We start from the raw sequence: 19036 nt of genomic DNA, 5'->3' as shown, positions 1-19036 counted from the left end.
CCTAGCCTGGGAGGTCATGTTAATTGAACCCCTTTGAGGAGGTGACCCACATTAAGAAAAATCATATTCTTCCTCCACAGAGTTAGGGATTGAGACCAGAGGCTCAGTTTAGTCTTAATATTTGTCTATTTTCTACTTTTTGTTTCTCTTGTCGTTTGTTTTCTATTTTGTATATCATGTACATCACCATGACTTTGGTACTTGGTTTTCTTTTAGCTCTTCGTACCTCTCTAGTTCTGAAATTGGAATGTATGTGTTCCAGCACTGTAGTAGTGTTCTATCTCAGCTCCCCTCACAAGCCATTATTAAATTAATAATGTGCTACTTAAGGCAGGCCTGCTGCTTGGCTCTTTTTATAACAGCCCTGGACGGTTTGTCCCGCCATTCCATTCCATACTTACTTGCTTCTTCCTTTGTTTCCCCTCGTCCCGCCCCCATATGCATAAGTCTTTGTTTTTTAACCTGTATATTTTCTGGGTATTTTGAAAGCTACAAGTAGTGTTTATGTTATGCAATCTGTTATATTTGAGATTAACAAAGTGTTTTATTTCGTAAATAGAGAAATTTAAGTTTAGGGTTTTTGCAGTGTCTTTCCATTTTAAAGAGTTTAGATCCATTCATTCTTAGTGTATACTTTGCATTCTTGTATTTCTGTGATTATTTATTTTTAAATTATGTCATTTAATATACATGTTATGTATACATATATTGTATAATGTGGTATATATGCATGTATGCACCTGTATATAGTGAAATATATGTAACATATACATATGTGTATATATCTGTATATATAGAAATATTCTCTTCATGAATAGTAACATATATGTATATAGTTTAGTTTTCAAACAGAATTTTGCCAAAATCTTCAGCGCTAACCACCAGACCTCTTTCCAGTTTTGCATTAATTCATTTCTTAGTCCATATTTAAATATTTCTAACATTTAATATATTCTGTATAAAAATTTAAATATGTTTCATGCTTTTCTTTTTAAGAATGTCATCCTTTTGTCTTAAACATGAAGGTGGGTTTTGGTTGGTGATACATGTTGAAACTACTTGTTTAATTGGAGACTTCCTAAGGTACTGCCCAGTTGTCTTCTGCAGTCAGTTGCTTGATAGAAGGTGGCCATACTAAGCACAGTTCCCTGCTGAGCTCACCACCCCCAGTGTATTTTTAGGTTCACTCAGTAGGACATGGTAGGATTACTTTTTCTTCATGTTTTCAGCTGAAAACAGATCTATTTCCAGCACATAGCTAAATTTATATATATTTAACTTGCATTGCTTAGAACTTGGAAATTTCTCTTGTGATAATTGGACATTTTGTATATAATTTAAGGATGTTTCCTCCTTCTATATCTTTTAGTTTGGTTCATGTGTATTTTAGAAAGTCAGTTGTCATCTATGTATTAGATAGTTCTTGTCCTTTGTTTGGAATTATTTTCCTCTCAGTCTTCTCTTTCCTATCAATTTCTGTTCTGGATCCATAGAAGCCACATCTTTCTGTATTCTTTTAAGATAAAGATTATTCTCTTGAATATTCTTTCTCCACTACTTCCATTTGCTGCTTCCATTTTTATGTCTGAGACTTTTCAACAGATGGTGTCCAAACTCAGGGTCTGTCACCAGGTGGTTTAGGTGGATTCTCCTGGCCCTACATTCTGTCCCATAGATGCTAGAACATTTACATTGATCTCTAGAAAGAAGAGCCAGTTCCCAGCCTTCTTTCTGTTTCCAGGAGCACTTCAGCAAGTGCACCCTTTGTGTAGTGGTATGTTTCTACTCAAAATTCTTACATCCTATAGTATTTGAGGGAGAGTAATTAACTTACGGATTTTTCCTCAGTCGGCCCTTCTGGAGACTATGGTCTGAATTGAAAATACCTATAAAATTATATTGCACCATCTACAGTCTGTCCCTGGTTCTTGAACAGCACTTTATAGGCAAAACAACATGAAATTGTTGAGTCTGTGATAAGATTTTAACAAGCATCCTCATTTGTAAGATACTTAGTAACTTTTTTGTGGATGCAAGGGAAGACATGAGAGTTCTGGGTCGGAGACAAAGGACTTTGTTACTCTCATAACCTCAAACACCATGAATTTCAGCAATTTGATTTCATTCCTCTTGTCCACACAAGAGGAGATTCAGCTTGGCTGTGGTGGGGAGATTCAGCGTGGCTGTGGTGGATGGTATTTCCATAGCTGAAGAACAGTGAGTTGGGAGAATCTACCTCTTTTACAGAAAGAAGAAAGCAAATATGCTTTTTGTCCCAGAGGGATACAGTATCCTATCTTCCAGGTTACTCTCTGCAAACACATCCCTAGTTATGGGCCTCTCATTGTTGGCACAGGCAGAAAAAAAATGCAGGAAAATAGAATTCTTAGTGGGTCACTTTCACCTGTCCCCCCAAAAGTCATTTTCCTTGCTTATTTGTGTCCTTGACTTTCTGGATAAGGGTGTACCAGATCAAGACAAGTGGGATGAGAGAGGTTCAAAATATAAAATATCTCCCTGCTTTTATTGGGAAGTCCCTCTTTTACAAACCGAGGATGTGCCATTGAGCCCTGGGGCTTTCTGTCAGTCTGTTCTCCTGTGGCTTACACTGTTTATTTCCTCCTGTGCTTTGAGCCACATTGCTTAGCGGACTTGGTGTACTGTGAGATTCTTTGGTATTGTTTTAAATTTCTTAGTGTTCTACTAAGAGATTTATTTGAAAGTTTCAAGAAGGAATATTGAGTATTCTTAACCTGGTAATACATTAAACTGAAAAGGTTCCAAATTTTTTATTTAATTAATATGGCTGGGATTTAGATTCCTGATAAAGCCCCCAAAGAAAGTGGCAAATGATTAGAAGATATTTTATAACTGTTAGAGAAAAACATTGCTTTGTTTTGGTAACCTGAAAAAATGTAATACATTTACTGGAGAGGAAATAAGGATGGATGCTCTTGTGTTAGTTGGATGCTCACGACTCCAGTTTAGAGAATCTTGGCTGTCTTTGCTGCAGGCAAATGGATGGTAAAGTGTTGTCATTGAAAAATGTTCTCTTTAATTTTTCAATATAGCTGTGTCTCCCCTCCAGACTGTGTCTCCCCTCCAGACTGTGTCATGTTTGTATGCTTAGCAATACTTCTTTGTTTATATCCGCCACAGAGAAAGCACTTCTGTGTAGTTCATGAATGAATGAGTAAATGAAAATATGGTCAGTGCACCACTTTTAATGCTCATGAAAATGCAATATATATATATATATATGTGTGTGTGTGTGTGTGTGTGTGTGTGTGTATAATAATCTCAATTTTTTAGTTGCTTGAAGATAGTTTTGGTGATAAAATGAATGTGAAAATCCCATAGTTTAAGATGCCTGCTTTCCATAGACACTCAGTCCTTTTTCATAGATTTGGGGTGGAACAATTTTCAGAAGGAAGAGAAATGTAAAATGATTCAGTGACTGAGTTGTAGACATTGTCTCAATTATTTGCTGTTATGTTACATGGATGTAATTTTGGGTGCTTTTTTAATTTACTGGGATAATGTTTTTGTCCACTTCTTAATTCTAGCAGCAGAAAGCTTAAAGAGTTGCCTTTGGAAGCCCCAGTGTCCTTGCTTTCTAATATCTGCTTTTCTCTTAATCCTGATGAAAATATTTTTATTTTGACCATTTCTGAAGTGCAATATATGTTTTAAATCATGGCTTATATCAGAGGTCTAAACGATATGGAGGAACTAAAAGGGATGTCTAAGTAGCTACCGTTTATTATTTCAAAATTTAAAACAATTGAAGTACCTTATCCTGGTGAGATTCTCTTTCTCCATAGATATTCAGTGTTGTAGTTAAATTTGTTTACTTCCATGTGTTTTTAAGAAGTTTTGACTACATACAAATATATTCTGAGCAACACATAAAATTATTTTAGTTTTTTTAATTTCTTGGTTTTTTTTTCTTTTGAAAATTGAACCCAGGGTGCTTAATCACTGAGCTGTATCCCCAACACTTTTTATTTTTTATTTTGACACAGGGTCTCACTAAGTCGCTTATGTCTGACTCACTAAAGTTGCTAAAGATGGCCTTAAACTTGCAATCCTCCTGCCTCAGCTTCCTGAGCTGCTGGGATTACATGTGTGTGCCACCATATCCAGCTACTTTTAAAATTTCTTAAACAATATGCACATAACTACTTTTCTTCAGAATTATGCTTTGGAATATCTGTCAATCTGCAGCCTTGCCAAACTTGCTATTCTCTTATTTTTTAATTTGACCAAATCAGATACATTACAGAACTGAATTTCATTGTGGTTTTTAAATTGTGTTTCTATGGTTTCAATGAAGTCAAGCTCCTTTTCATATATTTCTTCATTGATTGTTTTTCTATTATCTATATACTTTCATACTGGATGCCTGTCTTTTTAATGATTGATGTTCTCTGTATGTTCTGAATACATCGTTTGTCATTTACATATGTTATAAATTATCTTTGGATTGTTAGTAGCTAATTTGTTTTCTCCAATGCTGTCAAATGAAGTGATGTTCTTAATTTTTATTTTAGGTTAAATTATCAGCCATTTTCTTTATGGGTTATGTTCTCTTCTGAATTCTTTAAAATCCATCTTCCTCATTGTAAAATGGAAAATTCATTCTCCTATATTTACTAATAAATGTGTTGGTGTTGCTGTGCCTGGTGGCACATGCTAGTAATCCCAGCAACTCAGGAGGCTGAAGCAGGAATATCACAAGTTCAAGTCAAGCTTTAGCAATTTATCTGGGCCCTAAGCAACTCAGTGAGACCCTATCACAAAACAAAACCCAGTCAGTTGAGATTTGGCTCAGTGGTAAAGTGCCCCTGGGTTCAATCCCCATTACTAAAAATAAATAAATAAATAAAGTGTTGGCGCTTTGCTTCTCATGTTTCAGTCTTTCTTTAATCACCTGGAATGGATACCATTTCCTTTATTTCATGATGTTCATTTGCTATAGCAGCTGAATTGATTGAAGGTTCTGCTTTTTACCAATTGGAACACAATGTGTGCTCCCTTTCTCAAGCTTCTCTGGACTTTTCTGCTTGCAGAATATTATTTGCTAATAATGACAGTTTTCGGTTCCTTGCCGACCACTGTTCCCTTTGTGTATCTAACTTAACGGTATGGCTCTTTCTCTGACCTAGCGTGTTGATTCCACATACGGGGGTAGACTTCCCTGTTCTGATTTTAATGAGAATAAGTGCAATGCAGCTTCCCCTGTGCAAAGTGATGTCTGGCCCGCTATATAGATACCCTTTATTGGGAATTTATCAGATAGTTTAATTTTAATCATGGATGCTTTATTCCTTCATACTGTATTACCTGCGTTTACTAAAATATATATGCAGCTTTTCTCTTTTATCTGTTCATATAGTTATCACTTTCCAGTATGAAGAGGCCTTGTACTTGGGCTAGTCACATAGGCTGTTATATAATTTTTAATGTCTTGGATATTATCTGTTAGTGTTTTGTAAAACACTTCTGCAGATCAGTAATGGAGGAGATTTTCATTTTCTCATCTCTACTTTTCTGGCTTTGGTATAAAAGTTATATGCACCTCTAAAAATGATTTAAAGAATATTCCTTATATTCCTATCCCTAGAAAACATTGAGAAATGGTGAAATTTGCTGTTCCTTGAAGAAGATATAGAACACAAGCATAAAAACATTTGGGCCTAGAGTTTTCTTGGAGGAAACTTTTTAATTAATAGTTAAATTTATTGAGTAGCTATAGGATTAATCATACTATTTCTTTTTGACAGGTTTAATATTTTTAGGAATTTTATTTATGTTTTTTAATGTATGGACAAAAATTGTTCAAAAACATTTTATATCTTTTTTTCTCAATTTGGCTGTAGATGGCCATCTCCTGTTCCATTATGGATATTATTTTGGAACTCTTTTAACATCAATTTTTTTTCTTAGAACTTGATCATGTGAACCTTTATACTTTATTCATTTATTTTACTTCTACCTTTACTGTTCTTTCCCAGTTCTTGGTTTATTTTCTTATTCTGTTTCTATCCAGTTAAGTTCTGTGGGGATTAGTTCATTTTTTCCCAACTTTTTTCTATTCTAATATAAATATGTATGGTTTTAAATTTCCCAGAGAGCACCATTTTGGCTGTTTGCAGTGAGTTCTACATACAGTAAGTTTATTGTTTCACATCTGTAAATGTAATAATTGTATTATGATTTCTCTTTGGTACATCTGAATTCATCAGATACATAATTTAAAATTTTCAAACACATTTTCATTAGCCCTTGTTTGTGATTTCTAAGCTGCAACCATTGACCACACAGTACACTTTGAAGCTGTTACTACTGGAAATTTTTCTTACTTGCTTTGTGACCCAGCATTTTTTAATGATTCATGTGCTTGGAATCATGTGTATTATCCAAATACTGGGCACATTTTTCTTCATATGTTCATGGAATTATACCTTCTAATCATTATATTCAAGTCCTTTTGTCATTACTGGTGTATAATCTATTAACCTTATCTATTTCTACCTCAATGATGGTGAAATTCTGTTTGTGCCTTTATTGCTGTACATTTTGCTGTATGTATTTAGCACATTATTGATCTATAAAAATTTAGAATATTTTTGTCAACATTCAGTAATTCTCTATTTAATAAATTACTTTGCCTTATATTTTAAATGTTAATATATTAATATTGCAATTTCATTCTGATTTTTGGTTTTTTTTCCTTCCCTATATCTATATTGAATGAGAATTTCTTTTCCCTTCAAAATGTTGAAAATTGCATACACTCTTTTTCTTATAGGAGTTGGCCCAGAAATTTTAGTATTCCTTATCTCCAGCAATAAGGATTTTATATTTTAAACCATATTGCCCACCTCCGGTATCCTATTCTGTTGTTGTCCAATGCTGTGTTAAATTTCTTAACCCTATGATTAGACATGATTGTTGTTGTTCCTTTTATGTTCTTGTTTTTCTTTTACATCAGAAATGATAGTATATGCACACTCCTACAGAGCTTGTAATTTTTCAGGGGAATGTTGGACTTTTGCCTGTATCCTTTCTATTTTTCCTTTTCTGGAGTAAGCTCCTTTTAGCTTTTTTGCCTGTTTCCTTTGATATTTGCCTTCATGTTTCTAAATAACTTGCTGATGTCGCCACTTCCTGGGTCAAGTTTTGGTTGTGAGCATTAGACTGACCCTTGTCTCCAGCACCTGAGGCTGACCTTCTCTCGCCACCTTAGCAGCATAGGGTTGCATTGTTATGAAATTTAAGAAAAACAGCATGTTTCAGTCGTTACTCTCACAAAAGTACAAAATTAAAAGCAGTTAGCGGCCCAATATGTGCCCCTGGCTGTGCCTGGACTTGACCAAGTAACTATAAGCCTCTGCTTTTCTATCCAGACCTCCACGGAACATAAAACTGCAGCCTCTGTGTCTGAAGCCGGGGATTAGGAAGAAGGCTGGTGCTGATGGTTAGTGGATTCATATGTGTCATCTTAGGCCATGTTATTATAAGATTTTATTGGACTGTAATTTCAGTTAGGTCAATATATTCAGTGATGGCATTACTAGAACTCTGTAACTGATATTCAGAGCTGAATTTGGTGGCAAATGATTATTTATTTTTTGATGAACAATTTTTCTTTCCCCCCAAATTAGTAATCTTGTTATACTTTTTTACTTCCTGGTTTTGCTATTATCTGATACTAAAAGCAGGCAAAATGTTGGCCACTTTTCTGAATCTCCTATCAGATACAGATGCCTCACTCATTCTGTCAGTTTCACCTTCTTGGGGAAGTATGTTCTAGAGCTATTTGGAGTGCTCCAGCCTGGGCTGGTCTTCTTGCATATGAGGGGATCTATCTCTTTTGGGTCTCCCTTCTACATCACTAAGGATCCCTGCATTGTCTGTGCCATGTGTATCTTCTTAAACCTGTGTTCATTGTTTTACTCTTTCCTGGAGGTACCATTTTAGAGTACCAGGTCTTCAACTATCCTACGAAGAGATGTATAATGTGTACAGTTGTTGTAGATCATGCATCCTAAAATTTTTATGCTAGTAGACTTGACTGAAATATGTGGCTTTATCTGAATACTCTGTCAAAATCTTTTCCTTCAGTTTTTTGAACACACTTGTCTGTATTCCAGTGTTGCTCTTGAGAAATCTAATGCCATTTTGGCTCATGGTATCTTGTACAGAGGATCTTGTTTTTCTCTAGAAAAGCTTGTTGGATCCTATTTTTGACTTTAGCATTCTTCAGTGTCACAGTGACTTGGTTTTCTATGAATCTAATTTTGTTTAGCCTACTGTTATTACTTTTGTTGTCCTGTAGTTTTGACACAGGAGTCCTTTAGTAATGGGAGAGTATTTTAGTCAGCTATTTTGTTGCTGTGATCAAAAGACCTGACAAGGACAATTAGAGGAGGAAATGTTTATTTTTGTGCTCATAGTTTCAGAGGTCTCAGTTTATGGACAACCAGCCCCCATGCTCTGGGCCTAATGTGAGGCAGAGCATTAAGGCAGAAGAGTTTAGTATAGGCAAGTGGCTCGAGGCACTGCACCAGGAAACAGAGAGAGGGAGAAGGAGAGAGTTCCACTCAACAGGGACAAGATATATACCTCAAAGGCATGGGTACCCTGGCTATGGTTACCACCCAGCTAATCCTTTCAAACTAATCTACTGATTAGTTTAAGATTCTCTCAACCCAATCATTTCACCTCTAAACTAATTTTCTTCATCTCACAAATGAGCTTTTAGAGGACACCTCATATCTAAGCCATAACATTTTGCCACTGGTCCCCAAAAGCTCATGTCCGTTTCACAATGCAAAATTCATCTACTCCATTTCCAAGAGTGTGCACAGTCTTAACAGTTCTAGGATTTCCTTAAGTCCAAATTCAAAGTCTCCTTTGAGACTCAAGGCAAACTCTCAATGAGAGCACCTATAAAAAAAAATCCAAAACATGTTGCATATATCCACTATAGTAAGGCACATACTATCCATTTTTCTTTTACAAGAAAGAAATTAAGGCATTGAAAGAAGGGATGAGACAAAAGACCAAAATCCAACTGGGCAATTGTATTCTATAGCTCTGTGTCTAGCATCTAGGATTAGTGGCATCCTGATATTCTCTTCAAAGGACTTTTTTTTTTTTTTTTAGTACCACCCACTATGGCTTTGCAGCCAATATGGCCCTTCTCTTGTCTTACTTCTGCTCAATTGCTATAGCTTTCTTCTGCAGACATTCCACATTACTGGCATCTTTTAATCTTGAGGGTCTCCACTGCAGCTTTGGCTTCCTTCCCACTTTTCCACACCTTGCCCTATCAGGAATGTCCACAGTTTCTCCAACCCTGGGGTACTTTGCCTTGCCTCCCCAGAACCTCTTTTGAAATCTCAGTGGAAGCCTCCATCACCCTCCAACTGCAGCATACTGGATTCCTGAAGAACCAGCAATAAATGGCCAAGTTCTGCCACCATTTCAATAAGTAGTCAAATATCCAGAGACCTTAGTTGCAGCAACTTATGAGTACCTGGGCAGCTGAGCATGGTAAAACAGCTTCTTAGGTACCCCTGTGCAAGCAGAGTGCCCCACTGGTCTCTTCTCAAAAGAATTTTTACTTTTATATCCTTGAACCTGAGATGGATGTGGTCTTGCCAATTCCTGAGATGCTTTCAAATCATATTTAATGGTATTTCTTGGTGAAGTATTTAGAATTTATTTAATGGCTACAATCTCTTTAACAACCACACCTTCCTTAGCCCCAGTTTTACTTGCTATTTTTTGCCCAAATTGCAAGTTTTTAAAAAATCTTTTTTCTTTTCTTGCCTCTCCTGATTATCACATGAATTTGGCTAAAAGCCACCAGCTATACCTGTACCACCCCATAAAGGCTCTGCTGTCTTGAAATTTCCTCTGCTAGATAAATTAGTCCATCACCTTTAAATTCAGCCTCATAGAAAGTCTCAGAACACTGGCAAAATGTAGACAGCGTTTTAGCCAGAATATAATATGATGACCTGTAGTCCAATTTTCAGAAGAGTTGTTTTTCTTCTCTGAAACCTCATGAACCCATTCTTTACTGCTGCAATCCTATTAGCAATCTGATCTTCTGAGTACCCAACATAATTGCCCATTAAGCTCTGCTTATGACATTTTAAAGATTTTCTATCTTGCATCTGTAAACTTTTGAAAATTCCACCCACAAGTTCCAGAAAGCTCCAAAAGTTTCTGAATCACATGTTTAGATTAGTCACAGCCAGGATTCTGTTTCTCAGTACCAATTTTTGCTCAGTAAGCTTTTCTTCACTGTGTGACCAAAAGACCTAACAAGAATAGTTTAAGGGAGGAAAAGTTTATTTGGTGCTCATAGTTTCAGAGTTCTCAGTCTGTAGACAGCTGGCTTCACTGGTGTCTCTAGTAGGTACGGCAGAACATCATGGCAAAAAATTGTGGCAGAGGAAAGTAGCTCAACCAATGCACCAGGAAGCCGAGAGACACTCAGCTCCCCTCATATGGACAAAATATAAACCCCAAGTGCATACCTCCAGAGACCCAACTTCTCATGCTACAACCTACCTTCCTACAGGTACCACCCAGCCAATTCCTATCAGCTGATTAATGCACTGATTGAGTTAAGCTTCTTATATCCAAGTCATTTCACCTCTAAACTTTCTTACATTGTCTCACACATGAGTTTTTGGGGGGACATCTAATATCTAAACCATAACAGTGACTTTGTATGCTTTCCTTAGTTTTCTGTTCCTATTTCATTCATATTTTTACTTTTATCTTGAACAACCCAGATTGGATTATTCCTCTCACCTCCACATTGACTTCCAAGCCTACTCAAATTTTCTTTTATTGACATTTACCCCTACCTGTTGGTAGGTAAATTCAAACCTTTCTTAGAAACTTCTGTTGAGTTTTTAATATCTATTTATTTTTTTTTAATTTTAGAGGCTTTGTATTTGAAATATTGCTTTTATATCTTATTCTAGGTTAAGAGTTGTAATATTTTTTCATCTAAACCTCAAGAATATAACCAAACTGAAAACCATTTTATGTCATGTATTGGGCTCAATGTGGCCCCACATGTATAGTCAAATTTCATTCTTCCGGTTCTATTCTATAAGGTCATTTCTAACACTGGAATTAAGAAACAGTGAGCCCTTGAGCCCAGTGGAACACAGGACTAGGTTTCCATGAACCTACACAGCATTCTTATCAACCAAACAATATATAATGTGCATTTCTGCTTAAAGACACTTAGTCTATTATTGATTCATTGATAATGAATTCTTGGCCAATCATATTGTAACCCATGCCTGAATGAAGCTTATCTAATACCTGTATTTTCTCCATGGGGCACATGACAACCTTTTTGCATATAAGAACACTAGATAGCACTTCAGCACTTACTTGGGGGTTGTTTTAAAAAGTGAAATCACCAACCAAACACAAATGTGTGATCAATATGGCACTTTTTATATATTCTAGACACAAATCATTCCTTTGTTCAGCATACTCACACTGTATGTATCATGTTCTCAGTAGTAATTTTGTAGCTGTCTTGGTTATTAGATTGACTGTTGCTTGTGTTCAAGTTACCCTTATTTTACTTAATTATATAATTATTTCTCTGGTCCATCTAGGAGTCTACTACTCCTTATTGCTTACATAAACTAGAAAACAACATTGCATATTGAAATTTTAGTACTTTTCATGAATTAGGCATCCACTGTACTTTTTCTACCCCTTCATAAATTCATTATAAGGAGAAAGAGATGGACAAACATGTCCTAGTCCTCCTCCGAGTCCACAGCTGGTTTGACCATGAGCACAGACTTTCAGGGATGTGGGATGTGTGCAGAAGTTCTTAATTCCAAATGCCCATTTCCTAGCTGAAGACCTTATCTCCCATTTCCATGTGGGTGAATTACAAGCTGATACTATGGTGCTTCACACCCTCATCGCACTGCCTGGCAAACCCAGTCTAAGCCCTGGAATTCATGAGTTTACTGTACTACAAAACTTTCCCTACTTATTCATCCTGTTCTACTCAACTTTCCATTTTTTGACATTTGGTTACCCCTCTATGTGTACTTCCTGGATTCCCCTTCTCAACTAATGTTAGGCCAGCTCCGACTCTCTTGATGTCTGTAGGTATCTCTAGCTTCTCTTTCCAAATCATAACTTTGATTTTTCTCATATCTCTCTCATATCTGGAGTTTCCTGCCTTAGTGAGAGACACATTTTGTGTGTGTGTTGTTTAGATTCAATCCTCTAGATCGCCGCTGAGTTCTGTCTTTCTCTTATATTCCACAGGGCTCTCATCAATTGATCTTACTGCTTTTATCTTCACACTGTACCTAGAATCTGACCACTTTTCACTCTCTTCACAGCCACCACTGTGTGGGAGGCAGTCTTGCCTCTCACCTCCCCTGCAGTAGTAGCCCTTCTGATCATCCCCTTTCCAGTACCTCCAACCCTGGAGTCTTCTGGTCTCTACCCCAGCAGTCAGCATGGTTCCTTTAATTTTGTACCAGACAAGTCCATTCATTCCTGATCAGACCCTCTAATGCTTTCACCTAAGAACAAGAAGAAATTTCACATATGATCTTCACTTCCATGGCCATGTCCTGCCTCTATATGTGATTTTCCATCTCTTCCCACTTTTCTCTTCCAGCAAGGTCCATATTTTATATATATATAAATAATTTTTCTCTCCTTTTCAAGATTGAAAGTCTTTGTGGTCCATTGTCATATTTGTATTCGTAGGTCCTGGAATTTAAGAGATGCTCATTCGCTGTCTGTTCAGCAGATGAAATAATGAAATTGTAGGAACTGTGTCCGTCAAAGGCAGTCACTTTCTTGATATAAAGCAAGCATCTGGTCTTGACCTTAAATGTCTTGACTTTTTAAACATTGGAGACTAAATTTACATTTTATAAAAGCCAACTCTTTCTGCATTAAACAGAATAAGTCTGGAGGCCAGCTACAACCCCAGTGTCACCAGGTAGAGGTCTCTGACCACTTTATTGAGAGCAGACCTCACAATGAAATGGGAAGGATTGCATTAGAGCCTGGGGACCCCTGCTTTCCTCTCTTTAGAAGAGCATGTAAGAAAGCGTCTGCTGAGCCCAGGGTGCTCTTTCCACTTTTTCTCCTACCCTGTTTCTCTGGCCATTGGTAATCTTTTTAAGTGAAACAGAAATGGATCACAGTGCCCTACAAAGCATTTCTTCTCCCCATCAAGTAAAGGCATAGCACGTTTATTTGCTTTTATTATAGTATTTAAAAGCACACGAAGGCTTAGGAAACAAAGTTTGGAGAGAAACAAAACAAATGCAGAGATTTTTTTTTTTTAAAGAGAGAGACAGAGACAGAATTTTTTAATATTTATTTTTTAGTTTTCAGCAGACACAACATCTTTGTTTGTATGTGGTGCTGAGGATTGAACCCGGGCCGCACTCATGCCAGGCGAGCGCGCTACCGCTTGAGCCACGTCCTCAGCCCAATGCAGAGATTTTTAAGGGTGAATCCCACCGTGGCTGGCTGTTACATGAAAAGAAAAGTTACCAAAGACTAAATAGCTAAAATGGCATCATAAATAATGTGAGCCTTGGTGGCTGTGAGTAACAGGCAGTGATCCTTCTCATAAATAAGCAAGCATGGCCAGAAACACAGAGTTCATCCTTGAACACGGGTGACTTTGATGAAGCTTAAAGTGGTAGCACTCTAGCGGTCAAAAATGAAGTTGAGATTAAAACAAAAGGCTACATATGGGTGTGTCATTAGTACTTTACAAGCTTTTTAAATTAAAAAGTAAAACTTTTTAAATTAAATGCAGTACTTTGCAACCCAGCCACATAGGAAGGTTGTCAGTTTTTAAAACTATGATTCTGCAGAAGTCAAGTTCAGTAACTTCTTAGCCTTTGTATTTTATGTTTTTCCATAGAAGTAGAATGAATTAGTCATTTGCCTTTGGAATCATGTTCCAAAGATCATGTTACAAAGCCATGTTTGTAAGATAGCTGCAGATATCTTAGGATAATCATGGGGTCACAGTAATATTGAAGGTTCTGTGTTATGGGAAACTTGGCTGAGGAATTCCACTGGCAGGTATTAAGTTCCCTCTGGGGTTTGTGTGTGTACCCACCTCCTCTCACATCCTTGAGGTGTACATATATGAAGTATGGAATGGAGTAGACCGTTCATAGAGCCAACAGGTTCAGATTAATTCCAGTATTCCTAGTCTGTTTTCTCCTGAAAGCATGATGTAAATTTCCATCCTTGAATATCCAGTGGCCTAGAGATCCCAGCCAGTGGAGCATTATCTAAACCCTTGAGGTTGAGTTGGACTTGATATCTTCCACCTCATCCTTCCAGGACTGCAGCATGATCCATAATCAACAAGCAGTCCAATCCTAATGGTGTGTCTAAAGACTTAGGGAAAGCATGTTCACTGTCGAGTCCTAATGGAAAGAGTGAGCCATAGTAGGAGCTTATGGAGACTCCAGGTGAAGGTTGGTGCTTTTCTTCAGTGAGCATTTACCAAGTTTTTCTGTACACCACACACTGTACAAGAGCCTGAGCACCCCATTTTCATGGAGCTTGGGGTCTGGTAGGGAAGAGGATTTCACTAGATTAACACACAAATGCATATGAACTATGAGAGACCCTTTAAAATAACCAAGATCTTTCTATTTTCCCTTAAACCATCTAAAGTTCTGTATTTTTCTTTAACATTAAAGAAATTGAGGTGAACCTGGTGTGGTGGCTCATGCTGGTAATTCCAGCTCCTGGGGAGACTGAACAGGACGATTGCAAGTTCAAGGCCAGCCTGAGATCCTGTCTCTAAATAAATAAATAAATAAATAAATTGCTGAGATGTAGCTCAGTGGTGCAGCATACCTGGGTTCAATCACCAGTACAAAATAAATAATAAATAAAAGAAAATGGGAGGAGAGTGAGCTTGCCATGATCCTGACCTTAATAATAAATTTTGCTCTGGTGCAGCCAAAGAAGGAGGAGATAGCCTTAGATGAGTTTGCAGAGGTGGTCACAGGCGAGATCGTTCAATTTCACTTCAGCCATCTTCTTCCAAGCCCTTCAGCCAGCAAACAGAGTGGTGTGTTTCAATTTGTAAAGATAGAGGAATTGCTGTGTGGCAGTTAGAAGGGATCAGGAATGCAGGTGGGGAGATGAGCAGGAGACTGGGAAATGAATCTCTTCATTCCTGGAGTTGATGCTTGTTAGGGAACAGGTTTCACAAATATTGAGAATAAAAATGATAGAAAGTGGTAATGGAGTCGATGTGAGGAATGTGGAGTGTTTTTATCATAGAACTGGGTGGATGGTCCTGTGGTTCATCATGATATACAACATTAGAAGGCCAGGAACTCTTCTCGTGGGCAGGGAGGGAAGAGGATTGGGGTAGTGTGTGAACATTGTTGTGTTTGTTAATAAGTGTACTGATCGGAAAGCATCACCTACAAAGAACCTGAGATGTGCTTTCCACCTGGGCTGGTACAGAATGGCCCATCAGCTAGCACTGTAGTGTGTGTCCTTCCTGAGGGTCCTGGTTGGACTCTACCCTTCTTTTTTCAGGGAGGTAGGCTGCCACAGGTCTGACTGAGATAGCATGGGTGGGAGAAGGGTTGGCTGTCCTGCACAGAGGAGACAGCTATTTTAGTTGCAGCATAAACATTGTGTATTTAACAATGGTCCTGCTCATAGCTGGGGGTATGGCAAGCTGGGACAGGGGAGGACATGTTCAGATATTTTTATAACAGTTTCAATATATAATTCATATGTTATATAATTTCCAATTTAGAGTCTACAATTCACTTGTTTCTAGTATGTTCAGAAAGTTGTACCACTACTACCACCACATTGAATTTTAGAATATTTTCATCATTCCCCAAAGAAACTGGGCCAATTAGCAATAACTCTCCATTCCCCACCCTAGTCCCTGGAAACCACTAATCTATTTTCTAACTCTACAGATTTGCCTATTGTGGGCATTTTGTGTAAATGGGATTATACAGTTGTGTTTTATGATTGTCTTTTGCTTAGTGTATAGTCAGAATTTCTTTACTGTGACAAAAATAACTGATAAGAACAACTGAGAGGAGGAAAATTTCATTTTGGGATCACCATTTAAAGGGTCAATCTATGGTTGACCAACTCCATTACTTTGATCCCAAGATAAGGCAGAACATCATGGTGGAAGGGCACAATGCTCTGTTCAGAGCAACTGGGAAGCAGAGAGAGAGAGAGAGAGAACCAGAAAGTAGCAGCAGGGACGATGTTCCCTGCCAGGGAACACCCCCAGTGACCCACCTCCTCCAGCCGCACCCTACCTGCCTACAGTCACCTCCCAATTAATGTATTCAGATTGGGAAGGACCAAATAGGTTACACTCTCACAACCCAATCATTTCACCCTGAATATTCCTGCATTACTACAGGGGCTTTGGGAGGACACCTCACATCCAAACCACATCACTTAGCATAATCCTTTTGAGATTTGTCCATGTTGAAGCATGTATCAGTACCTCATTTCTTTTCATTGTCGAGATTAAAATTGTTATTCCACTGTTTGAACATACCAAATGCTGTTTATCTGTTCATTAGTTGATGATCATTAGGGTCATTCCACTTTTTGACCATTGTGAAAAATGCTGCTACAGAAATTTGTTTACAAATTTTTGCATGGACATACTTTGGTGGTATTTTAGGGGGCGATTTCTGTGATACTCTATCACTGAGCTATATACCCAGCCCTTTCTTTATTTTGAGAAGGGTTTGCTAGATCGCCAGGATAGCCTTGAACTTCCAATCCTCCTGCCTCAGCCTTCTGGGTTGCTGGGATCCCAGTTGTGTGCCATGCTGCCTGGTTGTGTGGATCAGCTTTACATTTCCATTGGTACTTACCTGGAGTGGAGTGGCCAAGTCCTATGTAACCCTGTATAAAACTTCCTCAGGCACAGTCAGCCTGTTTCCAAAACTCACTGCTCAAAGTGACTCTTCTACCAGCTGTGTTTGATGGTTCCAACTCCTCCACACTTAGTCAGCCTTTGTCAGTTATTTTAACAGTCAAAGTGGGTGTGTGTGCTCTGGAGAAATGTCTGTTCAGATCCTTTGACCATCCTTTATTGGGTTATTTTCTTTCTATTATTGAGTTGCAGTAGTTTTTTGTTTATTTGTTTGTTTGTTTTTAATACTAGATGCATCTCTTTAAATCTCTGGAGTCTTGTAGACATTTGAACACTGACAAGGAGTATCTTCAAATTGAGAGAAATTTATTAGGCCTAAAATGAAATAATCTGCTGATCACATGGAATTTTTATAGGAGAATGAAGCTGATTTAAGTTCATTATAGATTTGAAACAACTGAGAGTTTTGGTTAAATATTTCGTCTATTTCTCCTCCTTCTTTCTTCTCCCTCCTCTTCTTCCCTTCTCCTCCCCTTCTCCCTCCTGCCTTTCCTCCTCCTTTCTCCTCCTCCTCCTCCTCTTTCTTCCTCTTTCCTCTCCTCCCCCTCCTCCCTCCTCCATTTTCTCCCTCCCCTTTCCTCTCCCTCCTTCTTCCCCTAGCTCTGCCTCCTTCCTGGTCCCTCCTCTCTCTGCCTTCTTTCCCTTTCTTCCTCCCCCTCCCCGCTCCTCCTTCCTCTTCTTCCTCCTCCCTCTTTCCCCTCCTCCTTCACCCTATCTTCTTTTTTTGTTGTTGTTTAGTATTTGACAAATGCCAGAGCACAATGATGGCCTCAGAATCCTCTTGCATTTCCCCCTTCAAACAGTCCTTGTTGAAACTAACAACTAAATGACAGGCTTGGAAACTCTATTTCTGTAAGACGGCGTAATTTATCGTTTGGAAGGTAATGTTTATGTGCCTCCAGAATCTGTCATCTGAAGGAGGCTCATCTGTCACGTGCTTGCTGATGTTGATCATTAGCAGGAGCCCTTGTTTGCTGTAACCACAGGTTGTGGCTCTCGAGAGTCTAGAAGCCTTGCTACGCCTGTGTTGAGCTGGAGTGGTGTTCATAGGAATCCGAGTGCTTGATTCAGTGTGTTTTTTGCTTTTTTCTCAGGGTTCTATCTTCATAGAAGTAGTGTTAGCTGATGCCACTGTTAAAAACATAGTCAGCTAATTCTAAGAATAAAGTATTGGTCTTACAGTGGACCATTCCCATGGATGGATGGTGATCGCTGGATTTTATATAAAATTCATTCAGTTAGTCTCCTAATTCTGATCCTGACATGCCAGCAGTCTGACATCTAAAACATTTCTTATAATGACAGTTACATTTTTTTCCAGTCTGTTTCATTTTTAAAAAAATAGATCTTGTTTTGTAGGTAACCTTGGTATTATACTCCCCCCTTTCCTTTCTTTCAGTTATGGGTCCTGGGAAACTTCCAGGTTCCAGGTTTTGCTTGAGATATCAATAGCATTTTATTTTAACATCCACTTAGTGCTGTTTTAGGATACAAAACCATGTATGCACCATTGCAAGGACCAAAGAAAAAAGATGCTTAGTTTTCTGTGAAGCAAATCTGATATTTTTCCAACTGACTGCAATTAGATAAAACCACAGTCCTGCGAACCCCATCTTAGTGGAGTCCAGCATCCCAGAGATTGGAAAATGTCCCGAGCTTGGCAGCACCATTGCCCATTTGACTCATGGATTAACCAGTGTTCTTCCATATTCTTTTTCCTGTCTCAACATCATGCCCTTATAGTAGAAGTGTATTGAATGCTTCCCAAGACAGGTTCGTTTTATTTTCTTGAGTCTCAGAAAGATTCTTGCTTAGAAACCATCCACCTGTTGTTTTGGTTCTTTCTTTTTTTGGTCACTGTAGGAGTGTTCCTTTATTACTGTTCAGTTGAGTTTTTTTTTTTTTTTGTCACTTCTTAAGTACTCTAAAAGCAATTTCTTGTCTATAGCAGAACTGCTATGGCTTGTCTGTGAAAGAAAGGTTCGCCTGGAGAGGGAGCAGCTGCCTGGGTAGCAGGTA

General features: G+C 38.0%; 1 protein-coding gene across 5 annotated transcripts in view; it reads left to right on the top strand.

Moving 5' to 3' along the window:
- Positions 1-19036, top strand: part of Cntn3 (contactin 3) — a 260616-nt gene that overhangs the window by 60985 nt on the left and 180595 nt on the right. The window lies entirely within an intron of this gene.

This window comes from Marmota marmota, unplaced genomic scaffold (genome assembly GCF_001458135.2).
Source record: "Marmota marmota marmota unplaced genomic scaffold, marMar, whole genome shotgun sequence".
Lineage (NCBI taxonomy): Eukaryota > Metazoa > Chordata > Mammalia > Rodentia > Sciuridae > Marmota > Marmota marmota.
Note: the sequence above shows the minus strand (reverse complement) of the source record. Positions and strands in the feature narration are given on the sequence as shown.